The 13,381-nt window shown below is 36.9% G+C and overlaps 1 pseudogene; it reads left to right on the plus strand.

The window, feature by feature from the left end:
* The first annotated feature begins 8,919 nt into the window (after positions 1–8,919).
* LOC102500269 (olfactory receptor 7A17-like) lies at positions 8,920–9,803 on the plus strand (annotated as a pseudogene).
* The last annotated feature ends 3,578 nt before the right edge of the window (positions 9,804–13,381 follow it).

Consider the following 13,381-nt stretch of genomic DNA (forward strand, 5'->3'; position numbering starts at 1 on the left):
CTAAGATTAAAAAAACAAAAAATGATGAGTGTTTCCAGGGGTTTGGTGAAAGGGGAACTCTCTTACACTGCTGGTGGGAATGTAAATTATTCCAACCACTGTGGAGAACAATTTGGAGAGTCCTCAAAAATCTACAAATAGAACTGCCATATGATCCAGCAACCCCATTTCTTGGCATCTACCCAAAGGACAGAAGAATTTCTCATTGGAAAAGTGCTGGTGCACCAATGTTTATTGCGGCACTTTTTATGATTGCTAAGACATGGGACCAACCCAAATGCCCCTGTACGGCTGAATGTATTAAAAAACTGTGGCATATATACAATATGGAATACTATTCAGCCATTAAGAACAGTGAAACCCTGGCTTTTGACAGAAAGTGGAAGAATATGGAAGATTTACTGCTGAGTGAAGCAAGCCAGGCTATGAAGGAGAGACACTGTATGTCCTCACTTATTATATACCGAATGTCGCACTCTATAACTGAAACTGACAGGTTAAAGGATGTACAAACACAAGAGGTGGATGTGAATGCCAGATGTGGTGTGTGTGGAGGAGTGGTGTCTGGGGAAGAACATTTGGAGGAGGGATACGAAGACAGCATCATTGAGACAGGGAGGTAATGTTATATTTTGATCAACTCGACCGAGGAGAAATGTTCATATATTGAAATGATCACCTTGTAAGCTAAATTACGTGATTGAATGAATTAAAAATGTAAAAAAAAAAATCTTCTTCATTAGTAGTAAACATAAATACTTTTTTTTGGCACATGTGGTCATCTGAGAGAGAGAGAAAGAGAGACAGAGAGAGGGAATATGAGAAATCACCCCTTGTGGACTGTCCACCATTTTCCTCTTGAAATGTTGGGCACACATTCATACAAGTCCAGTGTGATTTTCAAACCCTGGGTTTGGGACTTGAACCACTGTCAGCCAAGTTGGAGTATAGCATCTTAATCAATATGACATCTCTGTCCCCCAAAATTATTATGTTATTATGCAGTTTCTTGAATACTAATTGACAGATTAAAATAAGGAGATCAAAATAGATCTATTCAAAATAGATCAAAACAGATTTATTTTGTTTCATGGAATACTTTTGAAATAAAATATTGAGTGATTCCATTTAACTAAGGTATCTGAATTAGTCAAAGTCATAGAAGCAGACTACAGAATGGTGCTTACCATGGGATTGGTGAAAGGGGAAAAGAGATAGCAAGAGAACAATAGAGAGGAAGGACGTTAGTGGGAAACAGATATGGCTTATTACCTGTTGATGATGACATGTATAGTATTCTCAACTGGATTGGTCTGAGAAGTATTTCATGATGGGTAAAGTCTTTTTACAAGCAAAATGAGAAATAGTGATGGACTGTTTTAAAAAATAACTAGAATAATAATAATAATGATTGGGAAAAACATAGAAACGATATTGAATGATGAAGTGGGGAGATTAATGTCTCTGTATTGACTGACATGCATGGAATTCCCTTTTGGAAAAGCAATGTAATACACTGTAAATTTATATGTAATCCAATGTAATATAAAGAAGATTATGATGATAATAAAAAAAGGAAAAAATGAATTATTCACTTTATTTTATTTACTATTATTACTATTCAACTTGACCAGATAGAAACAAGTGAGAAAGCAAGCTATCGGGTTAGGGACTTGAACCACAATCAGCCATATGAGAGTCTAGTACCTTAATCACCATGCAATCTGCTGCCCCCAGAGTTGTTTTCCAGCTCCTAGGCCAGCTGATAGTATGGTGTTTAATGTGGCTGAATTACACATAGTCCACTGTCAAAGTCCCAGACCTGGCAGCCTGAAAAAATGTCAGGTATCTGTGCATGCACTCCCAACATTCTGAGGGAAGAGAGTATTGTGGCATGGCCAGTCCCCATGGGAAGTGACTTTTCACTTTTCCTCTCTGTTTCTCTCTCTCTCTGTTCAGTGAGTGCATGTGCCCAATACCAAAACTAAAACAAATGAACAAAAAATAAAATCCCATTGTAACATCACATTTTACCCATAAATATGTACCATTTTTTAGTTAATAAACATATTAGTTAAAAATCCTGTAGAAATCATGATCTATGGGAACAAAAAAGTGAGGTAAGAAGTCCTACGCAGTGATGGCATTATGAGAGCCTAAAGCAGATTAGATTTGTACAAAAATATAAAAAATAACTTTGTGATTACAAAATAATAACTATAGCATTTCAACTGTATGAGTAGTACCTGTTCATGTGAAATTAACCATCTTATTTTTCAGGGTCTTCTCTGGAAGGCATGGTGAGGTGGTGTGGTGGTTAAGGCACTAGATTCCCACATGGTTGCATATATCAAGTCGTCTCATACATGATGGCTTGAAAATCAATCCAGGCATGTGTGCGTGAATGCGCCCTATAGCGAAAAAAAAAAAAAAAAACCTCTCAAAAAAAAAATGCTTAAAATCTGAAGAAGAGAGCGGAAGAGAAGAGTTTGCAGCATGGCCTTACCCCTGGGGGGTGATTTTTCACTTTCACTTTCACTTTCTCTTTCTCTGTGTCTCTCCAGCGAGCATATGTATCCAATGCAAAACCAAAAAAAGTGAAATATAATAGTACTACTGCTTCATACAATGGACTTGTATAAAAATTAAGGTAGATAGTCTTTATAAAGTGCTAAGCTCAGGTTATGGTACCTAAAAGGATCTAAATATGTCTCCTCTAATTACGAAACATTTTATAATAAGGTACTAAACACAACTCTTTATTTTTATTATTCTACCAATGTTTTTTTATTTTTTTGGTCCTAGCCATTCTGAGGCTAAATGTTATCTCATTTTTATTTTATTTTAATTTATTTTGTGCATTCTCTCAATATACATCACTTAGCTTGAAAAGTGAATTTATCCAACATGAATACACTTCATGTTAGTCCAGTTCAGAGTAATATACACATTATCATCAACAGATGATAATCTATTTCCATGTCCCATAAATGTCTTGCCTCTATTTTATCCTTAATTTCTTTCTTCACACTCTCCTCCTCCTCCCACTCTCTCCCTACACTGTCTCCAGTATCCATAACCATTTTTCATGCTTCTATATCCTCTAAGTTTTCAGTTTCTGCCATAGAGTGGCAACACTCTATGAAGTGCATACATATAATATCTCTCTTTTGTGGACTGGCTTTCTTCACTTGGCTGTAGATCTTCCATATTTATCTCCATTCAATCAAAAGCAAGGACCTTCTTGTTTATACTTAAAAAAAAATTTACGGCTAAATAGTATTCCATAGAGTAAATGTGCCACAGTTTTTCAATCTATTCATCTGCTCATGGACATTTGGGTAGATTCCATGTGTTATCAATTGTGAATAATATTTTTTTTTGTGGGGGGGCAGATACCCAAGAGTGGATGGCTGGGTCATATGGTCATTCTATTTGTAGATATCTGAGAAACCTCCATATTGTTCTCCACAGTCGTTGGACCACTTTACATTCCCACCAGCAGTATAGGAGATTTCCCCTTTTACCATAGTCCTGCCAGTACTTATCATTTTTTTTTTCAATCTTTGCCATTCTCAGTGGAGTTAGATGGTATCTCATTGAGTTTTTGATATGGATCTCCTCATATTGAGGGATGATGAACATTTTGGGACTGTTCATATGCCTTCCTTAGAGATTAGTTTATTCAGCTCATTTTCCCATCTCTTACTTGGGATGATCTTTTTTTTTTCTCTTTTCTTAGGTAAACTGTTTGATTTCACTGTGTATTCAGGTTATCAGTCCCTTATCTGAGGCATAGTTTCCAAAAATATTTTCTCATTTTGAGGGTTTTCCTCTTTTCTTTTTTTTTTCTTTTTCTTTTTTTTTTTTTTGGAGAGGTTTTCGCTATAGGGCGCGTGCGCTCGCCAGACAAACAGAGAGAGACATAGAGACAGAAAGCGAGAAATCACCCCCCAGGGGCTATGGTCACGCCACAATCCCTTCTCCTCCATTCTCCTCTTGGGATCTTGGGCACACATGCACACGCGCCCGGCGTGAGTTTTAAGCCACCAGGCCCAGTACGCGAACCGCGGTCGACTACATGGGAGTCCAGCTACATAGCCATTACACTAACTGCTGGTTCCCGAGGGTTTTCTATTTATGCTAATTACTATGTCTTTTGCTGTGCAGAAATCTCCTAATCTGATGTAATCCCACCTGTCTACTTTTAGGATTATTACCCGTGCTTTGGAGGTTTTATTTAAGAATTATTTGCCTACTCCAATTCTTCCCAGAGTTTTCCCAGAGTTTTCCATAGTTTTATATAGTTTGAGGTTGTAGGTTTAGATCCTTGATCCGCTTTGACTTGATCTTTGTTAATAGTGAGAGATAGGTGTCCAATTCATCTCTCTACAGGTGGGTACCCTGCTTTTTCCTGTAAAATATGCTAAAAGAGATTTTCCTTTTCCCACTGGATTGATTGATACCCTTTGCTAAAAATCAGTTGGCTTTAATTTTTTGGAATTTATGTCTGGGTTCTCTATTATGTTCCATTGGTCCACATATCTTCTTTTGTATGAATACCATGCTGTTTTGATTATTTCAGCTTTGCAATTTATTTTGGGGTCCGGGAGTAAGATGCCTCCTACTCCACTTTATTTGCACAGGTTTGCATTGGCAATATGGGGTCTTTTATGATTCCAGACACATTTTGATGGTCTTCTAGATCTGTAAAGAATGCCTTTGGTTATTTTGATTGGAAATGTGTTAAATATATAGGTTAATTTGGGTAGAATTGCTATTTTGATTATATTAATTCTTCTGACCCAGGAATATTGGATCTCCTTACACTTTTTTGTGTCATTTTCAATTTCCTTTTTTAGGTTTTAATAGTTTCCTTGTTGAGATCTTTGATTTCTTTTTCTAGATGCATTCCTAGGCATCTTATACTTTTGTGGCTATGATGAATGGGATTACTTTTTAAAGTTCTACCTCAGCTTGCTTATAGTTTGTATAGAGAAGTGCTATCAATTTTTGTCTGTTGATTTGTATTCTGCCATTTTAATGCATCATTTTTTTAATTGCAGATGTTTCCTTGTGGATACCTTTGGGTCTTCTATGTATACAATCATGTCATGTGCAAATAGAGATAGTTTCACCTCTTCTTTTTCTATTTGCATGCCCTTCATTTTATTCTCTTTTTTTTATTGCATTGACTAGAACTACCAGCACTATATTGACAAGTAGAGGAGAAAGTGGGTATATTTGTACCAATTTCAGTATAATATTAGCTATAGGTTTTTTTTTTCTGGAGAGGTTTATGCTATAGGGCATGTGTGCTCACCAGAAAGACAGAGAGAGACAGAGAGATAGAAAGCAAGAAATAACCCCCCCATCCCCCCAGAGAGGATGACCATGTTACAATCCCTTCTCCTCCACTCTTGGGCATGCACGCACATGCGCTGGCATGAGTTTAAGCCACTGGGTCTGGCCAAGGTTGAACTACTGGGGATCTCATCGCCAGCCATTACACTTGCTGCTGGTCCTGGCTATAGGGTTTTGTTTAATTTTTTTTATTTTTATTATCATCATAATCTTTATATTGCATTGGATTATATATAACTTTACAGTGTATTACATTGCTTTTTCAAAAGGGAATGCCATGCATGCCAGTCAATGTAGAGACATTAATCTCCCTAGGTTTTTGATAGATGGTTTTGCTTGTGTTGAGAAATGATCATTCTATGTCACTTTTGCTGAGACTCTTATAGATGAAGGGATATATTTTGTAGAATGCTTTTTCTTCATCAATTGAATTGATATGTTTCTTTTTTCTTTCTGTTAATATGGTGTATTACATTTATAATTCTGGATATGTTGAACCTCCCTAAATAAAGCCTACCTGGTCACATCAAATAATCTTTTTTAGATGTTGTTGGCTATTACTTGCTAGTATCTGGTTGGGCATTTTTGCATCTATATTCATCAAAGATATTGGTCTATGGTTTTCCCTTCTTGTCATGTTCTTATCTGTTTTGGGATGAGTGTGATGGAGGCGTCATTAAATTTTAACTCAAGCTTGGTAAAAGGTGCTTATGACTATCAGTGGCAGGAGACTTCAGAGAGAGGGTGTAATAAAGACTGGATTCATTACACTTTCAACGTGATCCCTTGAGAGCTGTAAGTAAACAGGACTTTTTTCCTTTATTTCCGGACCAGTGTCCAAGAGGGAAATCAGGTACTAAAAGGTTGTAGTTATAAGGAGGAAATGTACCTAATGAGCAGATACGTGGAGGTACAAATGTTTCCTCAGTCATTGTCCCTCAAGGAGTGCAGCCATGGTCTGGACAAGTCATGGTTGATTTGTGTGATATCTCCAGACTGGATGGAGACCATGCTTAATTCTTTCATTGTGTCTTGTCTGGGAACAGAGCTACAGTCTCCATCACCAACCATTCATGGAGAAATTCACCCTTCCACAAGAAAACCGTCCCCTATGTGACCCCATAAGGAAGGTCTGAGAAGCTGGTAGGTATTGCAGTAACAGTTCAGAGAGAATGAATGCCAAGATATATACCTGAGATCACCAGAGACCAAATCAACCCAGCAAAAGCCAAGATACCAATGTGTTTGGTTACTTGTCTGACCATGTTATTTTTCATTAATGTATTTAATATGTTCACAAGTTCTGCGTCTGTCAGACTGAACAATGCAGGCATCATTGTGGATAATTTAGTGATGGAAATAGACTTCCAGTTGGATGAGGGTGAAAAAGAAATAAGAGAAATAAAGTGAATTCAATCAATTTAGAACATGTACACAGGAATTTGCAGTTCAAGAAATTGGAAAGGTGAAATTAGAGTTGTGATGTGATGTGCAATGAATTTTGAGTCTTTTTAAAGAAGTTTTGGAGTAAGTATATTTGTGCATATTTCTATAATTTTTGAAAGATCCAGATAAATGGGTTGTCTGCAATTCATACTTTGCAACTGTAGTTTATAAGACATGCATTACACAGTATCTTCTTTCACATTCACATTCAGGTTAAAAAATTATTCTAAGGTTAAAATGAGAATGTTAGTTTTATTTTATTTTAATTTTACATTTAATCACACCTACATTTACAGTGTATTAAATATTTTTCCAGCAAGGTTTCCATGCATATTAGTCAAGACAAAGACATTACTATCCACATCATTATAATCGAATAGCTTTTCATTTTTTCAGATTATTATTATTATTTATTATCACTATTTTTTAAACATTCAATCACCCTATATCATTTGGCTTGTAGACCGAATTTACCTGACTTGAAATACTTCTTAGACCAGTTCAGTAAATAAAACTATGCATGTTATCATCAGCAGGTAAAGAGTTTTTACTTGCAACTATATTCTTGCTGGTTAATTGAATAAGTTGGTGAGTCTATTAGCATTTTACTTTATTTCAAACCACGTAAGTGTTTTTATTTATGTTCTGGGGTCTGCATATATTTTATTCTTATGAGTTTTTGGTTTTATTAATGAATTTAAGTTCCAAAATAAAATTTTCAGAGGATCTTTGAATTATTTTATGTGATGATTGACAAAGATATATACTGGGTGAATGTGAAAAATAATAGATTTTGTGTTATCAAGTCTAAGAGGCCATAATATTCTGTACACATCCACCCACTCCAAATGTTAATTAACTTAGAAAAAATTTTCTACATCAGTAGCAAACATAAATACCTTTTTCCCCTTTATTGCCATAGGGCACATTTGCTCACCTGAGAGAGAAAGAGAGACAAAGAGGAGGGAGGAATCATACCCCAGGTTTATGTGCATGCTGAAATCCCTATTACTCCAATTTCTTCTTGAGCTTTTGGGCATACATTCACTCTTGTCCATTGTGATTTTCAAGCCTCTGGGTTCAGGAATTGAACCACAATTGGTCATGATGGAGACCAGAACCTTAACCACTATGACATCTGCCTGTCCCCCAAACTATGACCTTATAGTACAATTATCTGAATACTAATCAACAGAGAAAAATAAGGCGATCAATGCATGGAATACTTTTGAAATAAAATACTGACAGTTGCACTTATCTAAGGTATCTGAAGTAGTCAAAGTCAAAGAAGCAGACAACAGAATGGTGGTTGACAAGGGGTTGGCAAAAAGGGGAACCGAGCTGTTTTTATTTTAATCTTTATTATGATTATTCAATTTGACCAGAAGAGAGAGAGAAAAAGAGAGAGAGAGAGAGAACCAGTTATCAGGTCCAGGAATCGAACCACAATTGACCTTGGGGGAGTCCAACACCTTAACCTCCAAGCCAACTGCTGGTCCCAGAGGGTTTTTTTTTTCTTTTTTTTTTTTTTAATGAATACAACAATACAGTTATTGGGCCAGCTGATGGTGTGGTGGTTAAGGTGGCCAGATTGAAGATGGTCGATGGCTAGTTAAAGTCCCAGACCTAGCAACTTGAAAAAAAAATGCCAGGCATATGTGCATGCACTCCCAACACCCTAAGAGAAAAGAATTGTGGTATGATCATTCCCTGTGTGAGGTGATTTCTCACTTTTCCTCTCTCTCTGTGACTCTGTGTCCAGTGAGTGCATGTGCACAATAGTAAAACTAAAACTAAAATTAAAAAAAGAACAAATAAAATTTGATTGTAACATTACATTTTACTCCATAAATATGTACTATTATTATTTGTCAAGAAATAAATCAGTTAAAAATTCTGCAGAATACATGTTCTATGGGAGTAAAGAATTGAGATAAGAAGTCCTAAGCAGAGAAGGTACTACAAAAGCCTAAAGCAGATTAGATCCATACAAAAATATAAAAAATAGCTTTGTAAGTACAAAACACGAACTATGGCATTTCAACTATGAGAGTAATACCTGTTCATGTGAAATTAGCCATCACATTTTCCTCTTTTCAGGGAGTCACCATGGAACCAGGAAATGATACACACATTTCAGAATTTCTTCTTCTGGGATTTTCAGAAGAACCAGAATTGCAGCCCCTCATATTTGGGCTTTTCCTCTCCATGTACCTGATCACTGTGTGTGGAAACCTGCTCATCATCCTGGCCACCTCTCCAACCTGTCCTTTGCTGACATCTGTCTCACCTCCACCACTGTCCCAAAGATGCTGGTCAACATCCAGACTCAGAGCAAGGTCATCACCTATGCAGGCTGCATCATCCAGATGGTCTTTCTTTTTGCAGGGTTGGATGACTTTCTTCTGACAGTGATGGCCTATGACTGGTATGTGGCCATCTGTTACCCCCTGCACTATACAGTCATTATGAACACCTGGCTCTGTGGACAACTTGTTCTGGCTTTGTGGTCCATGAGTGCCCTGCATGCATTATTACATAGCCTAATGGTGTTGTGGTTGTCCTTCTGTCCACATGTGGAAATCTCCCACTTCTACTGTGATCTTAGTAAGCTGATCCACATTGCCTGTTCGGACACCTTTCTTAATGACATGGTGATCTATTTTACAGCTGTGCTGCTGAGTGGTGGTCCCCTCTCTGGGATCCTTTACTCTTACTCTAAGATCATTTCCTCCATTCGTGCCATCTCATCATCTCAGGGAAAGTACAAAGCCTTTTCCACCTGTGCCTCTCACCTCTCAGTTGTATTCTTATATTATTGTACAGTCCTAGATGTGTACCTCAGTGCTGGTGCTACCCACAGCTCATACTCAAGTGCAAGAGCCTCAGTGATGTACAATGTCGTCACTCCCATGCTGAACCTCTTTACCTACAGTATGAGGAATAAAGACATAAAGAGGACTCTGAAAAGATTATTTGGGGGAAAGGTATAAAAAGGACTGACTTTTTTTTGGAATAGAAGAAAGTGCTCTTATTTCCAACCTCAATGCCTCAGAGCTAATTTCTTGATTCTTGATCACATTTGGGGAGTAGAACTTTATCCTCCTCTGACTGCTGGTAGTTTCTATTCCTCTGATTTTAATCCATTTGTATAATTTTAGTAAGTTTTTAAATTAAATTTCTGCTTTTTCTGATATCCAGTGATTTTCCTTTGATCATTTCCCCCCGTTCCTGATGTCATTTCCAATCTCTCAACAAAATTATTTGTAAATTCTCAGTCATCTTGTCGGACAATGTGAGCTTCTAAGGTATCATTTCTTTTCAAGTGGCATAGATAATAGCTATTATTATTTATTTTTTTATGGAAGCTACAGTACTGAGTTGTAATCCTTTTTGGAAAATAATAAATCTGTGCTAAAAAGTAAAACCATTTAAATCCTTTGAGGGAGAAATATATTTGAAACCACAGTTTTTCTTTCATTTTTGGGTCCATCATTCCATCATATATTAGGACCTTAATGACTCTTGATTATAATGTGGACTTTGGTGTCTATTGTGTATTTTAACTGGTCAAAAGGGTTATTTTTTAATTTATTTTTTTTTAATTTTTGGAGAGGTTTTTGCTATAGAGTACGTGTGCTCTCCAGAAAGACAGAGAGAGGCAGAGAGACAGAAAGCAAGAAATCACCCCCCTGAGGGAGATGGCCATGCCATAATCCCTTCTCCTCCATTTTTTTCTCTGAGGATCTTAGGCATACACGCACATGCACTCAGCATGCGTTCAAGCCACTGAGTCCAGGACTCGAACAGCAGTCAAGTACACGAAAGTCCAGTGACATAGCCATTATGCTAACTGCTATTTCTGTAATTTGTGTTTTTAAAGTAAATATTATACGTTTTTTTTGGAGAGGTTTTTGCTATAGGGTGCATGTGCTCACCAGACAGACAGAGAGACAGAAAGCGAGAAATCACCTCCCAGGAAGGATGGCCACACCACAATCCCTTCTCCTCCAGTCTCCTCTTGGGATCCTGGGCACATATGCATACGCGCCCGGCGTGAGTTTAAGCCACCAGGCCTGGGCCTCGAACCGCAGTAGACTACGTGGGAGTCCAACGACATAGCCATTACCCTAACTGCTCATCCCCAGACTTTTTTTTTAAGCAGAGAAGTTAACCATCTTTTGTCTGTTAATTGTTCCTTCCCTTTTCTCCTTCCACCCACTTTCAACCATGCTGTGCCCTCTCTTACAATCTCTGGTGCCTACACTTACCCTCTCTACTCATATCTTTAGATCTTTCCATTTCTGATATTGAGTGCAAACATTCCATGCATATTGAGTGGGGATATTCAGTGTCTTTCTTTCAAAGTCTGGCCTACTCTGCTTAATATTATGTCCTCTGTATTCAACTACTTTGAATCAGACATTAGGGGTTTCATTGTTTTCACAGAGCTGAGTAATATTGGATAGTGTATATGTGTCACCTGTTTTCAACCCAGTCTTTAGTTTTTTGGCACTTGGATTGACTATGTCTTAGCAATTGTGAATAATGCTGCAATAAACATAGAGGAACAAGTGTCTTTCCAAGTGAGTGTTTTGTTTTGTTTTGTTTTGTTTTTGTTATTATTATTCTAGCTATTCTTACTGAAGTTAAATGTTATCTCATTTTTTTTAGAAGTTTTTGCATGCTCACCAGAAAGACAGAGAGAGACAAAAAGTGAGAAATCACCCCCCCAGAGGGATGGCCACACCACAGTCCCTTCTCCTCCATTCTCTTCTTGGGATCTTGGGCATGCATGCACACACACCTAGCATGAGTTTAAGCCTCTAGGTCTGGGACTCGAACCGCAGTCTACTACATAGGAGTCCAGCGACATAGCCATTATGCCAACTGCTGGTCCCAGTGTTATCTAATTTTTATTTTATTTTAATTTATTTTATACATTCAATCAGTATACATCACTTAGCTTGAAAAGTGAATTTATCCAACATGAATACATTTCATGCCAGTCCAGTTTAGGGCACTATACACATTATCATCAACAGATAATAATCCATTTATGTGTACATAAATGTCTTGCTTCTCTTTTCTTCTAAATTTCTTTCTTCACACTCTCCCCTTCTCCCACTGTCTTCCCACACTGTCTCTAGTATCCACAACCATTTTCCATACTTCTATATCCTTTAAGCTTTCAGTTTATGCCATAGAGTGCCAACACTCTGTATATATTAAGTGGAGACATACAATATCTCTCTTTCATGGCCTGGCTTTCTTCACTCAGCTGTATATCTTCCATTTTATCCACATTCAATCAAATCAAGGGTCTTTTTATGACTAAGTAGTATTCCATAGAGTAAATGTGCCACATTTTTTCAATCCATTCATCTGCTCATAGACGTTTGGGTTGGTTCTATGCGTTAGCAACTGTGTATAATGCTGCAAGAAACATAGATGTGCAAGCACTTTTCTGCTGAGTATTCTCCAATCCTTTGGGTAGAAACCCAGGAGTGGAATTTCTGGATCAAATGGTAGTTCTATTTGTAGATAATTGAAGAACCTCCATATTGTTCTCCACAGTGGCTAAACCAATTTACATTTCCACCAACAGTGTAGAGAGTTCCCCTTTTATCACAACCCTGCTAGTATTTATCTTTTTTTTTTTTATCTTCACCATTCTGAATGGGGTTAGGTGATATCTCATTGTGGTTTTGATCTGCATCTCCCTTTTGGTGAGGAATGTTGAACATTTTTTTTTCATATGCTTCTTGGCTGTTCATATGCCTTCCTTAGAAAGTTGTTTGTTCAGCTAACTTTTCTATATCTTAATTAGGTTGATCATTATTAAGGGTAAGCTGCTTGAGTTCCCTGTTTATTCTGGTTATCAATCCCTTATCTGAAGCATATTTTATAAAAATATTCTCTCATTCTGAGGATTTTATATTAACACTAATTACTGTGTCTTTGTGTAGAAACCATTTAACCTGATGTAATCCAAATTGTCTGTTTTGGGATTATTATCTGTGTTTTGGAGGTCTTATTTAAGAAGTCTTTGCCTACCCTAGTTTCTCCCAGAGTTTCCCCAGTGTTTTCCACCAGTATTTTTATAGTTTGAGCTCTTAGGTTTAGATCTTTGATTCACTTTGAGCTGATCTTTGTTAATAGTGAGAGATAGGGGTCCAGTTCATCTCTCTATGGGTGGATATCCAGATTTTCCTGTACCATATTCTAAAAAGGTAAAATTGCTATTTTGATTATATTAACTCTTCCAATTCAGGAACATGGGATGTCCTTCCCCTTTTTTGTGTCATTTTCTATTTCCTTTGTTAGGTTTTAATAGTTTCCTTGTTGAAGTCTTTGATTTCTTTGGTTAGATTCATCCCTAGGAATGTTATATTTTTTGTGGCTATGGTAAATGGGATTGCTTCAGTTCTACCTCAGCTTGCTTGTTCTTGTAGAGAAATGTTATAGATTTTTGTGTGTTGATTTTGTATCCTGTCACTTTACTGTATTCATTTATTACTTTCAAAAGTTTTTTTTTTTTTTTTTTTTTTTTTTTTTTTTTTTTTTTTTT

Source organism: Tupaia chinensis, unplaced genomic scaffold (genome assembly GCF_000334495.1).
Source record: "Tupaia chinensis unplaced genomic scaffold, TupChi_1.0 Scaffold142061_1, whole genome shotgun sequence".
Lineage (NCBI taxonomy): Eukaryota > Metazoa > Chordata > Mammalia > Scandentia > Tupaiidae > Tupaia > Tupaia belangeri.